This window comes from Zingiber officinale, chromosome 3B (genome assembly GCF_018446385.1).
Source record: "Zingiber officinale cultivar Zhangliang chromosome 3B, Zo_v1.1, whole genome shotgun sequence".
Taxonomy (NCBI): domain Eukaryota; kingdom Viridiplantae; phylum Streptophyta; class Magnoliopsida; order Zingiberales; family Zingiberaceae; genus Zingiber; species Zingiber officinale.
Window position 1 is genome coordinate 15,376,429 of NC_055991.1, and position 6,691 is coordinate 15,383,119.

Consider the following 6,691-nt stretch of genomic DNA (forward strand, 5'->3'; position numbering starts at 1 on the left):
GAATCAACTGAGAGCTATAGCTTGGCACTTTAGTTTAAATGAGTCAGTTGGGGACTGAGTGTCTAGATCCAAAGTAAGTGCAAGTAACTTTACATTTTCTATCATACTCATTACGTGTAAACATTGTAGGGAAGCAAGGTTCGTCGATTCCGAATGGAGGGAGTCCAGACGACTGGCTGGTGATAGCTCTTAATGATGGAAATCAGACAGTCTAGGTGAATGTATGTGGGTCCAGCGACTGGATAATACGGGTGATCAGAGTAGCTTCCTAGCGACTGAGCGACTGGGAGATGACGTTATCGAGCAGTTCGGTGAGTTTGGTCAAAATCAGATTTGACCCTTCTCCAAGTGATCGGGGGACTTTCAGTCGACCGGAGAGCTTTGTTAACAATATCTAACGCATAAAAGTTGCAGCTATGTCATCACCTATCCAGGCGACGAGGGAGGCTCTAGGTGACCAGAGAAGAGTTATATAAAGAGCATTGAGGTAGAGCTTGAAAATCACTCATCTACACAGAATTCACTCTTGTTCTCGTGCTCTAAGTGCTCTCTCGCCTTTTGTGTTGTGGTACGTTGCAACTTGCGCTTCATTTTTGATCGGCAACACCTAGAGTAACATTTCATTTGTTTTTGTGTTGACATTTTTATTGTATTTGTGCTTAACTTTTTATATTTTTGTAAGGTTTTCCCACCTCTAGGGGCTTTCTGGAAAGGAAAAATTAGAAATAAATTTTTATAATTATTGTACGTATATATATTTCTGATTTGGTTGATCCGCTATTAGCATGCTTACATTATTTTGCTATACTTGATCGAATCACTTTATTGATTCAATTATTTTAATTATTATTAGCTCATAAAATTCGTAATATTATTCACTCTCCTCTAGCGTCGAATTCAATCTTACAATAATAAGATTTATAATGTTATCTCATTTTGTGCCCATTTTTGAAAAAAAAAATTATATAAATTTTTTCGTTTACAAGGTATAACAAGCCCATCTACATAGTATCATGATTTTTTATAATATGCACAAATATTGTGATGTCGCAAGGGTAAACCCGATCAGACCACCAGCATATCAGGACTAGATTCGCTTGACCAATGCCCTTTCTCAACCATGGAAGCCCAGTCAGCTTTTGGCCGAGCAACCATGTCAGGGACCAATTGCAGAGGAGTTTAGTTGAGCGGACTCTGTCAAGGTTGACTTCCAACCACCCCTTATGCAGGACTAGCTCCCACCAAGGCTGCTCCTTTTGGAAAATGACGTCGAGCTGACAACTAGACAAAATCGGCGATACGAACCAACGATTGTTGCTTCTAGTGGAAAGGCCCGCTCGTGGGGTCGGTTGATGGGTGGTGCTTTGCTCATGCAATCATCCACATAGCCCGTCCAAGGCTAGTTCAAATCTTTTGTCCCAAAAACTCCTCTGTCCCTTTGTCCCACGCAGAAAATGACAAGATGGAACAGTGTTTCTCGTGAGAAACATGTCACGCCGAAGACCAAAAACCTTGAGAAACACTTTCGCGACGTAACCCTCTTTGTGCCCTATCCCTTTCTCCTTCCCACGACTTCTGTCCCGATGAAGGCCCGCCGGTGCGAAATCCTGTCGTCTTCCAACTGTCGACGGCAACAGGAGACACCATCGAGGCTGCTCCCTTCTCCTTCCCACCTTCGTTGCGACCCCTTCCCACCTTCGACGGCAGCAGGAAGCACCCCACCTTCGACGGGAGAAGGCAGCACCATCGACGTCCCCTTCGTCTCCACCTTTCAAGTATATGGTTCTAGAATATTTTGCTTCTTTTTTCAAGTTATTTATCTGGTGGAATCATTTTGTTTTTTATTTTGTTTTTGCCTGTGTTTTTGTTTCTGCTTCTAGTGGAATCTGTGTTCTTTAGTTGTGTTGTGTGATTCCACCAGGTATGTGCTATGTTCTTGAAACAATTTTGCTTTTTTTTTTTCTGTCACTAAATGTCAAGTCTTTGTTCTTTTCTAGTGTTCCACCAGTCCAATTGACAGGAAGAATAAAACTGCAAAGCAACATAGATATAGGCGCAAATATTTTCGACCTACAGAAGAATAAAACTATAGATAAATATTGGTGAGAATCCATAAAAAAGGATATGTTGTAGTTAAATAAGAAAAAGAATTCTAACTTTAACATAATACCTAGAGCAACATAAAATCCTAAATTAAAATGCACTAGAAAGCAACATATTGTTACAGTTTTTTGCGACTAGAGATATTAGTTATATGTATTTTAGGATTAATTTCACATATAGTATTATGGTGGTAGAGTACTAGTTTTCTTGTGCGAATTTGCACTTGTGCCAATATGAAGTGTGATTTATTCCATTACAACCAATTATATAATTATATTTTAGCTTCAAATGTAGAACATGTTGATCCATAAAGATAAATTTGAAAAACTACAACATAAAGAAAGAATCTTCCTTTTAGATTCATTTTGTAAACATTTTACTAAGAAAACACTAGCAGTCGAAGGGACATAATTGGCACATCATTATGAGGTACATCATATTATAAGTTGCACATAAATTTGATGATACTTTTTTCCTTTACTTTGAAGATTCAATTTATCTCATTTCGGACTCTGAAGGGGTTCTCTTAATTAGCTCTAATTTTATTGAATTTTATTTTTTAGGTTGCTATTGAATGACATCATCAAGTAACAGTAGTATCGACCATACCAAATTTGAAAATGTACAATGCAGGTACTGCGGACTAAGAACATTGGTGCTGGTATCTAGATCAATCAACAACCCAGGAAGACTATATTATGGATGTAAGTAACATGGATGGTTAAAGTGGGTGAGGTCTGATACTAGACTAAATGAAGACACTAGTAATATACATTCAAGGATGTTGCCAAGAGTGGAGCCGAGGGTAGGAAGTGAATACATTGCTTATCCTGGACACAATATGAGAAATTGGAATGTACCGTTTATCATCTGGATATTAGTGACAGTGGACTTATTTCTTTTGGCTGTATATTTGTTTTGTTTGTTAGTTGGTCTGGTTTAGTAGTAATGTGATAAAGAAATATAATTATGGATGATGTTGACATTGTTGGTGCAACATCCTCGTGTCAAGGTTGACTGGTTAACCAAGCCGAGTCTTGGTTTGGGTTTAGATGTTTGACAACAAGATATTGATCAAGAAGAGTCAAGTAGGTCAAGGTTGACCGGATACTTGATCGAGAAGTCTAACTGCATGTTAGGCGGAAGGAAGTCCTAGTGAGTGAAGCTAGGCGGAAAGGAGTGAAGCGGTGAAAGTCCTAGTGAGTGAAGCTAGGCGTAAGGAATCACGGTGAGTGAAGCCGGTGAAAGTCCTAGTGAGTGAAGCTAGGCGATGGAAAACCCTAGTGAGTGAAGCTAGGTGAAAGTCCCGTGAGTGAAGCCGGAGGAAATCCAGATGGATCAAGGATGATCGGACATCCGGTGTTGGGGAGTCCAAGTAGGTCAAGGGAGGACCGGATACTTGGCACGACGAGTAAAAGTCCAAGTGGGTCAGGATTGACCGGACACTTGGTGGGGAGTCCGGCAGGTCAAGGGAGTGACCAGATGCTAGGCATGATGTACCAACAGTCAAGGTTGACCGGATGTTGGTTAGAGGTTTGGGACTTGGTTTTGGGCAAAACCAAGTCGGATCGATCCGTGGATCGATCCAGCTCGATCGATCGGTGGATCGATCCGATTCTTCCAATGCGCTGGATCGATCGTGGATCGATCCAGAGGTCTCGATCGATCGCCCGATCGATCGACGAGCCGCTCGCGCGATAAGCGCCGGATCGATCCGTGGATCGATCCGCCGCTCGAGCAAAGAGGCCCGGATCGATCCGTGGATCGATCCAAAGCCTCCCGATCGATTGGGAACATTCGAATCGATTGGGATCCGACCGCTGCGTCGTGTTTAAAGCCGAGCGAGCGTGGTCTTCGGCATCTCTTTACGAGCTCTTCTCAGATTCATTCCAGCTCCTCCACAGCTCTCTACAAGCACGTGATCGCCAGTTCTTGAAGGTTCTTGGAGGCTTTCCAAGTCAAGAGGCGGATCTATTGCAAGAGGAAGAAGTTAGGGTTAGGGTTTTTACCGCACATCTTGTAAGCTTTTGCTTAACTTGTATTTCCCTTTCTTCTTCTTGTATTGAGAGTGTTGTAGGCTTCTCCGCCTTTGGTAGTTACCATAAAGGAGTGTTATTCATAGTGGAGGGTGTGTGCGTGGTGTGGATCCTTGGATTAGTCACCTCTTGTGAGGTGGATACCAAGTAAAATCCTAGTGTTAGCTTTGTGTTTGTTTATTTTCCGCTGCACATCCAAGAAGAAACAAGCAACGCCAAGCAACAAAGCGAAACGCGACGAGCTATTCACCCCTCTAGCTACTTTTGGTCCTAACAAGTGGTATCAGAGCGAGGCCGCTCTTCACGGAATCATCGCCGGAAGGGTCAAGCATATCAAGAAAAGCTAGAGGGTGAAGAAGTTGGAGCAAATTCTTCAAGTTCAAGACTTCATCAAGCTCAACTTCAAGATGCAATTCCAAGATGGACTTGGATTTGACACAAGGGTGGCTCCACCATACACTTCTACAAGTTTTGATTCTTGGAGATCAAGAATCGAAAACTTTCTTATGATGGAGATAGAGCAATGGTTTGCTCTAATGGAAGGCTTCAAAGCTCCAACGAACTCCAAGGGCAAGCTTCTAAAGAAAAGCAGATGGAGCTCGGAGCAAATTCAAAGGGGCGAGGCAAATGACAAAGTGACCAAGCTTTTGGTCAACTTATTGCCTAGCCACATCTTGGCTCAAGTTGGAGAATTCTAAGATGCCAAGGAGCTGTGGAGCAAATTGGCTAAGCTTCATGAAGAGATCCCTCCACTGTACGAGATCAAGAAGAATCCAGAGAGGGAGACTCTTTGGAGCAAGACCAAGAGGAGGATTCCGAGGTTGAGAGATGCTCAACCTCCGAAGAAGAGGAAATCCAAGAAGCTTCATCCTCAAGGGAATGCAACGAAGGGAACAAGGAGGGAGCATATTCCTTGTTTCATATTCAAGATGATGAAGCCTCCACCTCTAGGATTGAGGGGGAGCAATCCTTGGTGACACCGGATCAAGAAGAAGGAGAAGCCTCTACATCCGGGTCAAGAGAAGAAGAGGAGGAAGAAGCTTCTACCTCCACAAGTCAAGAAAAATCAAATGGAGGAGAATCAAGGTCCGATCAAGAGGAAGCTTCTACCTACGGACCCAACGACAAAGATGCCCACCCTACCAGCAAAGGTATCACTATTTCAATTAATAATAAAAATCATATTATATGCTTTGAATGTAGGGAACATGGGCACTACAAGAGCAAGTGCCCTAAATTAGCCAAGAAGAAGGGCCAAGTGGCACAAAAGGGCAAGGTGAAGCCCAAGGAGACCATCCCAAACACAAAGAAGAGCAAGGAGCATATTATATGCTTCTCTTGCAATCAAAAGGGGCATTATCGTAGTCAATGCCCCAAGGGGAAGAAGAAGGTCAAGGCTCAAGGAGGCACTAGTCAAGGGGGAGCCTCCAAGGTAAAAAGGAAGGTAACTTTCATTGAGCCTATTCCTTTGCAAAATGGTAAAAAGCATGATAGTTCTAATTTTTATCATTTTAATGCAATTTACCATAAGAATAGAAAGCATGAGGGCTTTAAGGAAAAGCATGTGGCCCTACATGCTAAGACTATCACTCCTAGGGTTAGGAATGTAGGTAAAAGTCTAGGCAATAACTCTAAGGATTTTAGATACAAGCCTAGAAACCAAAATGCTCATGGACTTAATGAAAAACCAAATTCTAAGGATTTAATGATAGAAAATCAAGTCTTGAGATCAAGACTTGATAAAATGGAAAAGACCCTAAAAAGGATGGAAAATATCCTAAAAGGGCAAAATGAGCAAAACCTAGGGCTAGGAAAGTCAAAGCCATCAAATAGCCATAGAGGTTTGGGATACAAACCAAAGGCTAAGAAGGATGTGCCTAGTTATCATAGGGTTCCATATAGTTATGGAACAAACCCTAGGTTTAGTGGTCAAGTCAAGAATACTAGGGAAGTCATCCCTAAGAGTATTTTTGCAACCAAAGTGACTAAGACTTCTAAGAAGTCTAAGAAAGTCACTAACAAGGTCACAAGGAGGCTATCCCTAGGGTTGACCTAGAAAATGTGACCAAGGCTTCTAAGAAGCCCAACAAGGTCACTAGGAAGGTATCTAGGGAAGTTATCCCTAGTGAGTACCTAGAGCATCCAAGGAGCACCAATAGGTGTTGGGTTCCTAGGAGCATCTTCTCTATCCCATAAATGGGTTAGAGAGTGTCAACTCCAATTAGAAGGGTAGTTAACCCAACTTTGAGGAAATTGACACTCAAGGAGCATTTTCAAGGTTTTTGCTAACCTTTGAAAATGAAATGGAACTATTATTTACTCCTTGAAAGAGTAAAATGTGCCTAGTGGTGAAAATTTGATTTTAATCTTAAAAGGCACATATTGGGAAATTCATAAGAGCTACCAAGTTGGGATTTTGGTATGTTCTTAGAAAATTAAAGGAAATTGAAGCCTTATGTTGAAGTGCTACTCTTGTGGAAAAATGAAATATGCCAACATTTGAGGATATGCTTAATTTCGACTGGCATAAATTAATCAAGGGAATTAGAAAT